The sequence below is a fragment of the Meleagris gallopavo genome, chromosome 6 (assembly GCF_000146605.3).
Source record: "Meleagris gallopavo isolate NT-WF06-2002-E0010 breed Aviagen turkey brand Nicholas breeding stock chromosome 6, Turkey_5.1, whole genome shotgun sequence".
Lineage (NCBI taxonomy): Eukaryota > Metazoa > Chordata > Aves > Galliformes > Phasianidae > Meleagris > Meleagris gallopavo.
Window position 1 is genome coordinate 2,138,033 of NC_015016.2, and position 14,482 is coordinate 2,152,514.

A 14,482-nucleotide genomic window follows, 5' to 3' on the forward strand; every position below is an offset into this window, starting at 1 on the left:
TTCCCCCATCATCCTGACCCTAAATGTCTTAACTCTGATTCCCAAAGGGAAGGATGGAGGCAGCATGCCCTAATGAAGCACATAACATTCTGGATGTTGCTGCTTTGCTGTCAGTGCTACTGTGTCCCTGTGCTGCTCTTCAGACTCCAGCTGTCTTCAAGCTTGGCTGTGAGGTGCATGCAGTGAGAACGTGGATATTTGCTGATGCAGTCCTGCGTTACGTTTAGTTTCTTTGACTCGATTTCCTGCAGCAGCGATGTAAAGCTGTGGTCCTTTGTCTGTTTTGGTGGTTATATCTAATGAATTCAGCACTATGGGATGCTGAGTCATGGAGTTGTTTGAATTGAAAGGGGACTTAAGGGCAATCTAGTCCAACTCCAGTGCAGTGTACAAGGGCATCTCTGAGCACCTTGATCGAGCTGTAGTTGTGCTGTAAGGTGCAAGGCCATTAACCTCACCTTTAGCATCTCTTAAGATGTGTCACCAAGGTGGCAGTCTTCTTGGAGGTGATGCTGCCTTTATAGAATCATTCAAGTTGGAGGAGACCTCTAAGATCACCAAGTCCAACCCCAACCCATCCCATGTATGTCAGAGCTGTATCTACTCTTGTCTTCAGTGTCTCTGGGGCAGTGACTTGACTGCTTTCTGGAGCAGCATTAAGTGATTTAATAAATTAAGCAATTGTGCTCGAGATTGCAACTTCTTCCATTGTGCCACTGGGCAGAATGGCAAAGGAACTGCTGGAGCTGCCTCTTCAAGTGGGTTTTCAGTAGGGGGCAGGAACATCTGAAGTCTCTTTGGTGTGATTCTGTGGTTTAAGAGATGCTGTGCTGTGGTACCCATGGGGTCTGTAGGGTTTCCTTGGTTTGGCTGCAGGCTGTGGGGATTGACAATGTCTTTCTGCTCCTGTGACTTGAACGGAGGACTGGAGAATGTTTGCTTCTGAAATGTTCGACTTTAGAAATGAGCTTCCCAATATCAAAACTGGGGGCAACAGTTAAACGGTGAATTATTGCTGAGGGGGTTTTATGGCTTTTTGTGACTTGGTGTTGTTGATTCAACCTCAGAAGTTGAATTCTTGCTATAACCAACTGAGGAGGTGGAGGAGTGAACGAAGGATCTGAACAGGACTAAATCTCTGCCTATGACAACTGGGTTATCCAACAGACTTATTTGCAGGCTGAGCTTTTCTTCTGCTAAATGATAGCAGGGGCAGCACCTAATCTGAGTTGGAAGGGATCCTTCAGGGTCATCTGGTCTGACTCTGCAGTAAACAAGGGCACCCACAGCTCAGTAAGGTGCTCATCCAGGTTCTCTTGGGTCCATTGCTCAGCTTGTTTGAGTGGCATCTCATCCCTAGGTCTTCTTGTCTGCACCACACAGCTAGGTGTCATCTGCAGTCTTCTCAGGTACTTAGAAACACCTGTTTAACAGAAAGATGGTGTTCTCTTTATACATCCTGCTTAATGGATCCAGACTGGCACATTCCTGAGCCCTTCCTGCCCTGTTTTAAGCTGCTTCTGGGCACCCTGTGGGCCCCTGCACTTAGATGCCTGTGTAATTTGGTAAGGATTTGTCCATTCTAATGGCTTCCTTCCCACCTCACTCTTTAAAGCTGTTCAAAGTCCTAATCGTGATACGCAAAATTTTAAAAGAATTGCGGCCGATATATTTTAATATTCTTATGGCTGAGCGGCCCCCCGGCTTAACGTGATAAATTTGGACAGCTTTTCTTACTAAGGAAAACAGAAAGCCTTCCAAATCAAGAAAATTATGTAAGCAAATCCGATGAGTGCGCTCTAAAATTAAACCTGCCTTGCAAGCTCTGGGGCCTTCAGTGTGAAACCAGTGAGGACTATTTTGGGGAGGCTGCAAAGCCCTGCTAGGGCATGTGCAACGATGTCCTGAAATTCTCTCCCTCCATCCATCCATTTGCCCATTTGATGTGACCAGACATCTGTAGGAACTTACAGGGACCACCCTTGTTCTGGGACTGGCTCTCCAACATTGTAATTGAGCCATGCAAACTGTACAGCCCCAAAAGCACTGACTAACTTGTTCCCTGCTATCTTACCACGCAGCATCATGCTCAGAGCTGTGAGATTGGGTGCAGTTTTAGGTTGGTGTGGCTATGCTGGGGTGGAGCAAAGCAACCTCTCATCTGTGATATCTGGTCCATGGAGGTTTTCAAGCTGCAAATGATAAGGGAAAATGGGGAGATTGAGATTAGATATAAGGAAAAAGTATTTTATGGTGAGAGTGGTGAGACAGTGGCACAGATTTCCCAGAGAGGTAGTGGATGGCCATCCCTGGAGACGTTCAAGGTCAGGAGATGGGACTCTGAGCAGCTGATGGAGATGTGGCTGTCCCTGCTCATTGCAGAGGAGTTGGACTGGATGACTTTTCTGGTCCCATCCAGCTCAAATAATTCTGTGACTCTAGTGCCAGATTATTCCCTTCCAGTCTAGAGTTGAGAGGAGACCTCTTCTCTGTGTGGTCGCTAACACAGAATCTCCCGCTACAGCAGGGACTGTTTGACCTCTTTCCTACCGTTTGTGCTGAGGTGGCTTTGAGCTTTTGCTAGGCTGGAGTGATCTCACGGGGTTCACAGCACTTCTGGCTGCAGCCAGATGTAAACACCTGGAAAGCTTTAGCGGGGAGCAACCCTCACGTTATGCTTGGTTCTTGTTACGCCCCATAGATCTGTCAACTCAGCTGCTAAAGGTATTTCCATCTGGGGAAAAATCTCCCCTCATTCTGTTTTACTCTGTTATTTGCAGACCGATGACAGGTTTCTAGCAAACACAAAGACTTGTTAGCGTTGCTATCCTTTCCCCTTTGCCTGAGTCGTTCGTTCTTTCTTGGCCCCTGGTCCTCCTGGGCTCTTGCAGCCAGGAGACACTGACATCCTAAATGTGCAAAATACAAGACGGATAAACATCTTAATCTCACGGATGCTTCAATCTAAATGTTTTCTGAGGCCCTCCTTCCAGGAGGATTAGCCGGTAACAACATCTGAAAGGTCGCAGTCTTCCTTCTGCTTGCTGTGCTGCTCGAGGAGCTGAACGTGTGTGAAAGACTCAGCAAAGGCCTGGGATGCCATTGCCATTATCTGAGGCTCCAGGGAGCATCTGTGCGTCCTTAGGCTTTGGGCATTCCTCTTGGAGCTCTGCCTGCCTCTATTAGCCATTGTGATAGCGTTGCCTGGAGCGCCCAAATGTGACATGTATCAACTGGCATTTTGGCTGCACTACGTGTAAGATTTTTCCAGTGTTGGTTTATATCTTACCCTCCCACCTCCCCCCCCCCCCAAGTGTGCGCATATTACTGTTATGATTTATTTTCAGGCTGTAACCTGGGTTTTATTGCTTGAAATACTTTGGAAACTTGGAGGGGTTTTTTAATTAGTTACAAACCCTCTGTAACTTGGAGGAAAATTCCAATGTGAAGAATGCTTTTGATTCACAAAGAAATTATGTTGCAGAGCTCAGGTGAAAAGGCTTCCTCTCATCTTTGTGTTCTTTGGGCTTAACTTTCCTTCCTAAGGCGCTGTTTCCATTGATAAAGTTGACTTTGCTTCTTGCCAGCTCTGAAGTAGATCAGAGCTTGTTACTGATACAGAATCCTAGAATGGCCTGGGTTGAAAAGAACCACAATGGTCATCTTGTTCCAACCCCCTGCTATGTGCAGGGTCACCAACCAGCAGCCCAGGCTGCCCAGAGCCACATCTAGCCTGGCCTTGAATGCCTGCAGGGATGGGGCATCCACATCCTCCTTGGGCAACCTGTTCCAGTGCATCACCACCCTCTGGGTGAAAAACTTCCTCCTAATATCCAACCTAAACCTCTCCTGTCTCTAATTTAAAACCATTCCCCCTTGTCCTGCACCTGTCCATCCTCATAAACAGCTGTTCCCTCTCCTGTTTGTTTGCTCCAAATATCTTTTCCTAAAAGCTGTGTTGGAAATCATGAGTGTTGGAAACAGTTGCTTAAACTCTCAGAGATTACACGAATGGGTATAAGCTTCCACAAAAAAAAAAGTCTTCTCAAGGATGTGGTAGTGAGTCTTTTGCTGTGACAGGTTATTTCTGCTGAATGCTTACCCAAGTTACATGCTGTCAGGGCATTGCACCCACTGCTATTTCAGGGCTGGAAAGGAGTAAGCTAGAGGGATTTCTTTCTCTACCACTGAGAACATCAGTGTCACTCTGGGGATTGCAGTGGAGAGAAAGGTGGCAAAGCCAACGAGATCCTACTCCTCTTGCTCCTGTAGTCCAGCCTGCAGGACTGCAAGTGGCCACGTTTGCTGGTTTTCAAGAAGCAAGGTGTGAGACATTTGGGTTCGCATCCCTTGGGAAGCCAGTTGGGAATGCTGGATGTCCCCATAACCTGGCGGAGGGCTTGGCAGGAGACGTGCTCTTGCAGAGATGATAGCTGGGAGCAGGATGGTTTTCTTGACCCCAGGCCAATTGGAAAGTCTCAAGTGCAGACGAAGAAAGGGGGAAGGGAACCTGATACTGTCTCCCAGGGAAGGACGTACAATCTGAGAGAAGAACACAGCCAAGTTGCATCGCAGTGCTATTGGGTTACAGCTTGCAATTTAAATAGCAACGCTGTTTTTCAGTGATTTGCTTTAATTTGCTGGGAATTCTTACGTTTGTAGAAAAGAAACAAGAGTATCTTATCTCGGTGCATGCATCTTTTCTAGCTTCCACTGTAAAATCTCTTAATTATTTCCTTCAAACATAACTCTTACTAAATTGGAGTGCAAGGAAAGTGGAGTTGGTGATTCAGCTTGCTTTGGAATTTTGTGTTCTACATGCTATGTAGCACTGAGCAGACAGCTCATGTCCCACTTCCCTTGTGCTTTATGAAAGTCTGGTGGGGAGACTTCTCCATAGGCAAATAGCTTCTTTGCTTGGAATATGAGTCTTTTGCTCTCACTTTAACATCACTACTAAATTTATGGGATTTGGAAGTATATCTAAATAAATGTCTTTACAACACTTCAAAATCAGATTCTACCAATCTGATTCTTTCTTTTTTGAACCCATTGACTTCAATTCTGGTAGGTTTTGTTTACTTAAGTCCTATATCATCCTGGGGAGGATGAGTCAATCTCTAAAGCTGCTGTAAGAGATGGGCTGTGGGAGTTGTGAAGTGAACCCACATGCATTTTAAAGACAGATGGGAGCTCCATTTCATGCTGGAGCTGCTGCTCTGGTTGAGAGTAGCTCTAATGAGCATCTGTTGATAGAACAGACTGCAGAGGGGGATCTCACTGGTGATACAGTCATGTTGGAACATAAAGGGCTAATGTGAAAAGGAATATATGGGCTGTTCATGAAGCCTTGGAGCAAAACTCTGTTACTTAAGGTTTCTTAATTTGTGTTTGCCTGTTTGTATATTTGTTTCCATATTAGACAAATTCCACTGGCACTAAAATGTTATGCCTCAAAATTGATTTTGTGTACATGTCACACGTCTCCCAAAGGTACTGGCAGGAATCTCTGGCTTTGCTTGTCCCTTGCAGTGCTGACAAGTGCATGTGGAAGCTGAGTAATCTTGGTCATAGTGTTTGTGCATACGGACTGCAACAGAGCTTTTTTTGTGATTGCGTGCTAGTTTTATTCTGTAATGATCTGGCAATTACTAAGTATTTCATTACTGTTCCCATTAACCATGTAGCCCCAAGGCTTATTGAAAACATGTTGTCCAGATTCTGTACTCAGCTGAAAACATATTTGGTTCCTTGTGAGTGTTTTAAAGGTGCTGAGACAGTTTGCAAGCAATTGAAAAACACTTACCTTGAGCATCCTGTCTGATGCTGAAGTCAGCTTTGTTTCTATTATTTATGAGTACTTAGAAGTATTATGGTTCATTCCATGTTTAGCTGTCATTACAGAAACCACAGACTCAAACTGGAAAGTGAGGTGTGCTAATGACTTGTGAAAGGCTGTAAAAGCTGACTGAATTTGCCTTGTATAGTGCCTTGCTTGAATGAGTTTTAATTTTCCCAGATAATACTCATCACAGATGGTTCTTCTCGTGGTCCCCTGCCTTCTTTCTGGAGGGAATCATTCTTTCTGGAAGGAATGAAGCAAGGTAGTAGTTTGGAAGAGGATACCTAATACTGGACTGCTTTGCAGTATGTGGTCACATAGCTTTTTGAGATAAAAACTGATTTATAATGCATGCATGCAATTATGCTGATATTTCCTGGTCCTTGAGTGGCTGAATTGGAAGTCACTTGCATATAAAGACTTTCATCACTTTCACTTCCAGCTCTCAAGATAATTATTCCTTGGAAACTTAAATCCATGACTTTCAAATCTCCATCTCTGTTCCATGGGTGGACTCAAAAGCATTCTGCACTCAAGAGACGTTTAGGGTTATAGATTGTAATTACTTTAAATGAGATGTTATCTAAATGTCTTTGTGAATCTGGGCAAAACTGGTCGTCTAGTTCTGGGCTGAAAGGTCTATCTTGTATTTTCAGGCTACACAAACAATTCACTGATGGACTGTCTACCTGGATCATTTTGTAGAGATGACTGGAAGAGATACCCTGCTTAGGTTTTGTTTTTCCCTGGTGGTTAACTTTCATATGTGTAGATTTATGGGACATCTCTCAGAGCTGCTGAACTAGGCGTGGTTTCCCATGTCATTCATAGCGTTTCTCCCTTCAGATGTCTGCAGGCAATGGGAGGGAGTTGAGTAGGAATAACATCGTGTAGCTCTGTGTTTGTTGGGTCTTTGATGTCAAGCATGGTCAACTTGCAAATCAAAGGACTTACTCTTCTGGTTTGCTATTTCTGAGGTCCTGTTTCACAAGGCCTGCTGAACTCCTCCAGGTTTCGTGAAGCATACATCTCATGGGTCTGGGGAACAGTTCCCTGCAAAATAAATATGGATGCAACTTTGGCATCTGGCAGTGCTGTGTCTTTACGTCCAGTCTTGGTGAGTTCTGTTTCTCCAAAAAGGAGCTTGAAATCTATCAAAAGGCTATGAAGAACAGCTTTCACATTTGATGAGGATTGGGCTCGCGAGGTGACATAATATCCAGGAACACAAGAGCCAATTCAATTCTTAATCTTGGTGTAACAAAACCACCTCGTGGTTTCTGTATTTGGGTTGATCTAAATTGGGATGGCAGCAGTTCCTGAATCCAACAGCTTTGGTCTATTTTAGGTGGTGAAAATCTGCCATTGGCACTATGTAAGGCATTTATAAGTAACAAGCTAATTATGTAAAATGTACACTGTCCACTTGTTAAGATCTTCTTAAAGTTTCATAATCTAATCAGAATTTGCTATGTATAACACTTGGCTTGTTGTCCTCCCCCCTGCCTTTTTAATACAACTTAGTTGGGTGGATGGATGATCAATACAGGAAGGAAATGCTTTCCATAATACTAGTTCATTGAGTGTGACCCACATACCTTTTCTAGTACAATGCATAAAGGATTTTTTCTTCCATTCATGAGCACAAATGCATTGCTCTGAAGATGGTGTGCTATCTCATCTACAAAGCAGCAGAGAAAAAACTTTGGACCACCCCGGGTTTTAGTGTTTTGGTTAGTTTGACTCTTTATTCCTATAAACTGTTTAGAGTATAATAAAAGGGTGTATATGCTGTAGTCACAAAGTTTGGAGGTTGGAACTAGATGATCTCAAAGACCCGTTATAACCCAAGAAGTGATTCTACAATAAGTATTGTGATGGCTTTTCTTGAAGTGTAGGCTGAGGTAGGTCTGGGTGAGGTTCATGCTGATGTTCTGTAGTCCTATTAACTCCTAAGAATTAGGAGAAATTTATTCTCAGGAGTGGCAGTGCAGTGGCATAGGTTGCCCAGGGAGGTGGTGGGGTCTCTGACCCTGGAGGTGTTCAAGAACTGTGGAGATGTGGCACTGAGGGACATGGCCAGTGGTCATGGTGGAATGGGTTGGGATTGGACATGGGGATCTTAGAGGTCTTCTCCAACCTTCATGATTCTATAACAAAGCAAGCAAAGATTCTCCAATAGCATGGGTCTGTTAAAGATATCTTGGCTATCTGTATCAACGTATTCATCATATGTGATTAGCAGTGCCCTTGCAGGTGGAGTGTAAGACAAACAAAGGTTGTGACATTGGTTGGCTTCATTGGAACTCATTCCATATGTGGGTTACCTCAGCAAGAACACTGTCTCCTGTGCTGGTGATTTATCCCTGTAGTCTGACACTTTGGCCAGACCCAGTTTGTTTAGCTGGAGACCTGACCCTCAAAGTCTCATCTGGAGCTTGTAAAACCTCAGGGCTGCAAAGCTTCTTCAGGAAGACATTCATGAGACATTCATTGGGATGACCTTCATGTGAGAGCCTTTAAGTATCTTCCTGTCTAGTTTTGTAAGGAACCATGCTCTGTGTTCCCAGTTCATCACCACAACCCCTGCTGGGACTCAGAGTGAGGATAAGAGTGTACCATCTCATCAGCACAACGGGGCTCTCATGCATCCTGCCCTCTCCAGTGCCCAGAAAGTTTGTTTTTTCACCTGTTTAGTTTTTAAACCTTCCACGAGGATAATGTGACATTAGAGTGGAAAAGCTATCACTGCTGTGCAGGGGAGGAATTGCAGAGCCATAAACTGCTCCCAAAATAGAGCAGATGATGTGTCAAACCGCCCAACCATCTAAATGCTCCATGAGCTGACCTCCATGCGACATAAAATAGGGGCTGGGTGAAATGTTTTGAGGGGAGGGAGAGATGCAAACCCCTTCAGCCTTACCCTGCACTTGTTGCTAGAAGTTGCCATTTATTCATAAGTTGTTTAGGAAAATGTCAAGGCTGCAGCTGGGACTTCCAGGTCTTGAGCATGAAAACGGGGCTTGAGGAAGGAGGAGGAAGCAAGACAACAGGAGTGTGAGCTGTGCTAAGGAGCTCTGTGTTCACCGTGCTTTCCTCAAAGGCTTCTTCAGCCTTTCAGCCTGCCAGCTTTTGATTTTGGTGTTTGGTGAATAACCTTTATTTCACTGCTGTGCTGTTGGGTGTGCGTGCACGTAGGGCTATCCTCAGGCAGCGAGGGAAGCTGCTGTGTTAGCTCTGAGGAGCTTCTTCCTCTGCTGCCAATCTCTGTGGTCTGGGCAAGGACAGCTCCGTAACTGAGGCATCTGTTGAGAACAGAGAGGGCAGTGTTTGGGATGGACAGGGCGATTTATACGACAGACGGACCAGGGAGGAGGAGGAGATGGGGAGGAGGAATGAAGAAGCCAAGTCCTGTTGCGTGATGTGCACCAGGGAGCTGTTAAATTTGGGAGATAAGGCTTAACAAAAGGCTGGCTGAGGTGTTAGAGAGACAAATGGGCAATTCATTACAAAGTCAGATGTGTTCCCTGGCAGGAGTGGGTGGAAGAGACTGACACTAACACATGCTGGCCGTGCTGGCGCTGGGGCCGTGCGAGGCATGCCCATGTCCTGGAGTGCAGGGAGTGCCCGTGGGTGGAGGGCTGCGTGGGGCTGAGGAGGTGGGATGGGCGAAGTGAGCATGGCAGCACGAGCAGAGTGAGGGAGGTGGTTGTCTCCCTTTGCTTCGCTCTCTTGGGGCCCTCAGCTTGAGAAAGATGCTGAGTTGTTGGAGAGAGTCCAGAGGAGGGCCGTGAGGATGCTCAGAGGGCTGGAGCACCTCTCTTTCTGAAGGCAGGCTGAGGAAGTTGGGCTTGTTGAGCCTGGAGAAGAGCAGACTCTGAGAAGACCTAATTGTGGCTTTCCAGTACTCAAGGGAAGCTTATAATCAAGGGGAGAGCAACTTCTTGCTCAGATCAATAGTGACTGGACAAGGGGGGAATGGTTTTAATCTAAATCTCTTTTAGTTTGGATATGAGGAGGACATTCTTTACTCAGAGGATGGTGAGGCACTGGCACTGCTGCCCAGAGAGCTATGGATGCCCCATCGTTGAAGCACGAGGCAGGGCTGGATGGGACCCTGGGCAGCCTAAGCTGGTGGGGGTGTTGGAACTGGATGGGCTTTATATTCCCTTCCAACCCAAACTGTTCTCTGATGCCGTGGGCTGAAATGAAGATTTCTTCATCCAAATGTGGACGTCTGGCAAAGTTTAGGAGAAATGGGACAAGTGGTATCTCCTGGCATAGCCTGTGTGGTTTGGGCAGTCAGTGGTGTAAAGGCTTCCTGAAGCAAGAGGCTGCATTTGAGTCCTCGTGTTTAATCACCCACCTGGGTGATCAGTCCCTTTTGGAGTCTATATAATTTAAATTTTTGGGTTTCACAGTAGCTGGTGATAAGGAGTCTTGACGTTTAATACTATAGTGTTGGGGAAGGGAAGAAGGGGGGATATATTAGGGTCTGAACGTTCTGCACTTATAATTTTAATGCTGTTCTGGCCTGAGTCAGCATGTTGGATTCCTCTAAGTGAGTGTTCTCCAGCCCTGGACAGGTCTGCAGGGTGTCAGCAGGCTTCATGCAGAAGATTGAGTGTTGGAGAGCCAGAAGTACAGACAGGAGTTGTTCCAGGCACTGGAACTGCCTGCATGAAGAAGTGCCCTTACCCTGTGTGTGATGCTTTTTGAAGTTGTCTTTGTAAAGCTGGAATGAACATAAAGGAGCACCAATGCAAAAAGCATGATTGGAAAACGTCTATGAGGTTTTCCTTCTAGTCTTCACACTTCACATTTTGAATACTATATATCGTTTGCTAAGGGCAGCTCTCTCCAGACAAGGGAAGATACCAAGAAATCCATGAACTTTGGATTTCTTTGCTTAGAACAAGAGAGCAGAACTGCTGCTTCAGTTTTATATCACAGATGAATTTCTGCCTCTTAGGAATTTGATCTCTATAGTAAGAGCAGATGAAACAGGGTTTGCTTGTAGTTTAACTCTTTGTTGCAAGAATATTGTGCAAATGCTGTATTGTGTTGTGTGATCTATTATGTGGCTTTCTGGTCCTCAATCCTACCAGAACTGATTCAAAAGCAAAGCAAGGGGAGGGATGCTTGTGTATGTTCTTGTGAATGTGATCTGTGTTTTAAGTTATGGAGAGGTGTTAGGCCCAATTTTGGATTCAAATGAACCGCTCCAATTCAGAGAGGGAGTGGAGTTGCTTTTATACTGCAGCAAGGACCCGAGATCCTAATAGGGTAAATAAAACAAGGCTTTTATTTTCTTCTCCAGCCTCATTACTTCATCTTCTTCCATTGCATTGCTCCGCATTCAAACTGTTTCTCTGCACTAAAACTCCCGGCTACAGGCTGCGCAAGGTCTGATAGGAAGCATGTCAATAAATACAAAGACGTTAAGCAAGAAACAAAGCTTAAAGACAAAATAAAAGCCATCAGTAGCCAGAATAGTGAGCAGCCGGGGACAGCGGGTGAGTAATTCCTGGCACCAGCTGGGAAGGGTGAAGCTTAATGCCGTCTTAAATCGGCAGCGAAAGCCCCTGTTGCTGCCTGGCCCATGCATTCCACTGGCACCGCAGTTCACCGGCTGGTTTTAAGTTGGGTTAAAAATCCTCCATAAATCTGGCTGATTGCTGTTTCATTCTTCAGAGGATGAAGGGGAGAGGAAACAACCTTCCCTTCCTCTTCTCTCCCTGCCTCTGCCCACTTGCAGGCAAAATAGGTTGTTTGCAATGGAATTTAGTTACAGGCAGCTCTTGGTATTGAACTACCTGGGAGCTCCCAGCTAGTATTGAATTATGAAAAAACAAGTTATTCCCCCTTTATAAAAACAAAAACAAAACAAACAACAACAACAAAACAGAACAGAGTTTTCTAGAGGTCATTTGGGAACTACTGGGTTCTTCGTGGCATGAGCTGTGTGTATTGCAAAGGAATCATAGAATTATAAAGACTGGAAAAGACCTCTAAGATTCTAAAGTCCAACCCCAGGGATGATGGCTCTACCACTCTGCCTTACTGCTCTTTCTGTTAAGGAATTATTCTCAATGCCCAACCTGAACATCCCCTCATGCGACTTCAGGCCATCACCTCTTGTCTTTTCCCAGCTAACAGTGATACAGCACAAACACCCATCTTGCTATCACCCCCCCTTTGTGTGTCATTGTAGGGAGCAATAAGGTCTTCCCTGAGCTGCTTCTTTTCAGCTCAGAGAGAGCTGAGAAGCTGCTCCCCATCAAACTTGTGCTCCAGACCCTCACAGCTCTGTTGCCCTTCTATGGACACACTCCAGGGCTTCAGTGTCTTGCAGTGAGGGGTCCAACACTGAACACAGCACTTGAGATGCAGCCTCACCAGTGCCAGCGCAGAGGGTGATCACCTGCTCCTGCTGGCTGTGCTATTGCTGACACAAGCCAGGATGCTGCTGGCCTTCTTGGCCACCTGGGCATGCTGCTGGCTCGTGTTCAGCCAGCTGTCAGCCAATACCCCCAGATCCTTTTCCTCTGTGCAGCTTTCCAGCCGCTCTGCCCTAAGCCTGCAGCATTGCATGAGGCTGTTGGGACCAAAGTGCAGGACCTGACACTTAGTCGTGTTAAAGCCCATACGACTGGCCTTAGTCTGTCCAGATCCCTCTGAAGGGCCTTCCTTGCTCAGGCAGATCAACACTTCCTCCCAGCATGGTGTCATCTGCAAACTAACTGAGGGTGCACTCAATTCCCCTTGTCCAAAGCATCAATAATATTGCAGAGGCTCCTGGGGCTGGTCCTAGTCCGAGCCTTCTCCCTGTCATCTCTGTCCTGGTGAATCTCAGCTCTGGTATTTGCCAAAAATAAAAGTTTGAGGACTGGAAACTTCCTGAATGAGGTTTGTTGTAGGGAGGGGGAAGAAGGGTTGGGGTATTGCGGCCTTGTGGTTCAGGCACACCACTGTGGGTTGGAAGAGCAAAGCTCGGTTCCTTCCTCTGCTCTTGGGTTTCTCTGTGATTGCTTGTGCCCTCCTTGCTGGGAGGGAGAAGGGAAGGCACCTCTTCCTTCCTCCAGGGGAACGCTGTCATTCAGAACTTGTATGGCCTTTCTGCTTCGCATGAGTGGGAAATGCTGCAGCTGAAGTATTTGCTTGTGGTGTTTCTGGTTGCCACAGTGCAAAAATAGCTATTCCTCGCGGCACCTTGGTCCTGTGGGTCTGGTGAAGGAATGTGCCATAGCATCCTCAGCCCTCCACAGCTCTGTATCTGAATGGAGTCACGTATTCCCTGCACATTCATTGAACTATTTTGCCTTTATATGCCATGCACCAATTTTTTTTTTGGGGGGGGGGAGGGTATGCAGGCATGATTTGGCATGAAGTTATATGAAAAATTATTTGTATGCATAGCATACAAATTGGGAAGCAGCCACCCCTGTCTTGCCCCATTCACAGAAGAATCCCAAAGAGAACTTAAAGTTAGGGTCCATCTCTTTCCTCATCTGGGACACCTACCCTGTTGAGGTTTTCTCTTGCTTGCACTGCTGCGTTCAGCAGCCTGGGTGAAGTCCTCTGACTTCTGTGTGAACTTCAGCTGAAGCAAAAATGAGAAACTCAGATGTAAATAATTTGTGGTAACAGTTGGGTCTGAAAAGTGCTTAATGATTTTTGGGATCAAAGAGTGGTTGCTGTAAATGCTAGAAGCATTCAGGAGGGTTGTGCAGGACAAGAAAAGCTAGAGTTTTGCAGCAGCAAATGCTTTCTTGGCGAAGCAGCTGTTCAGTCTTTTCCCTGGATGCTTGGAATGACTCTTGATAAGCCCTGAGAGCCTGGCAGGTGTGTGTAGCAGGATGCTTACAGGTCTGCTCCTCTGTCCCCTTATCCAGGATGGCAATAGGGCTCAGAGAGAACATTCTCACTGTGTAGATCTGATCAGGCAATCTGAGCACACTTCGTGAGTGATGGCGACTCATGCTTCCTTTCCTGGAAAGTAGGATCTACTGGCTTGGAAGTTCTCTTTGTTCTGTAGTTTGTCTCCTCTTTATTGTCTGAACTCCTATGTTCAGAAGGAGAACCAGGCACCTGGGGTGTTTTCTTCTGTGCTTTACTTGCCAGGACCTCAATCATAGGAGATGGCTGTTTTCATCTCCATACAGTGAGGTTGCAGAGCTCTGCTGCTGATGCCATGTGTTGCTGGAAGTGTGTGATGTTGGTAATTGTCTGTGTGGTGGGATATGTGCTATTTCTGAAGGAGGAGAGTGATGTTTGAGAGGTTACCATGCATGCTGTGGTATTGAGAAGAAGATAAGGATCAAAATAGCAATTGAGGCACACTTGTCATGAGAATAGCTGTGTTCACAACTTGGGTTTCCAAATGTTTGTTTGTTTCTTTAATGGTTTCCAACAGCAAGGCACCATTGTTTGTGGAGAATGGCGGGGAGAGGATAAAAGGAGAGGTGCACACACACAGTGTGGTGAGGAGGTTGGAAATGACCTGGAAAGAAAAGGATTAGCATGTGCATAAAGGGATGTGATCTGTGGATGATGAGAAGAAACCCTGCAAAGTGTCAGGATTAGGGAAGTTGATGATCAGGCTGAGCTAAAAGAAGCAAATACTTCTATGATCAGTCG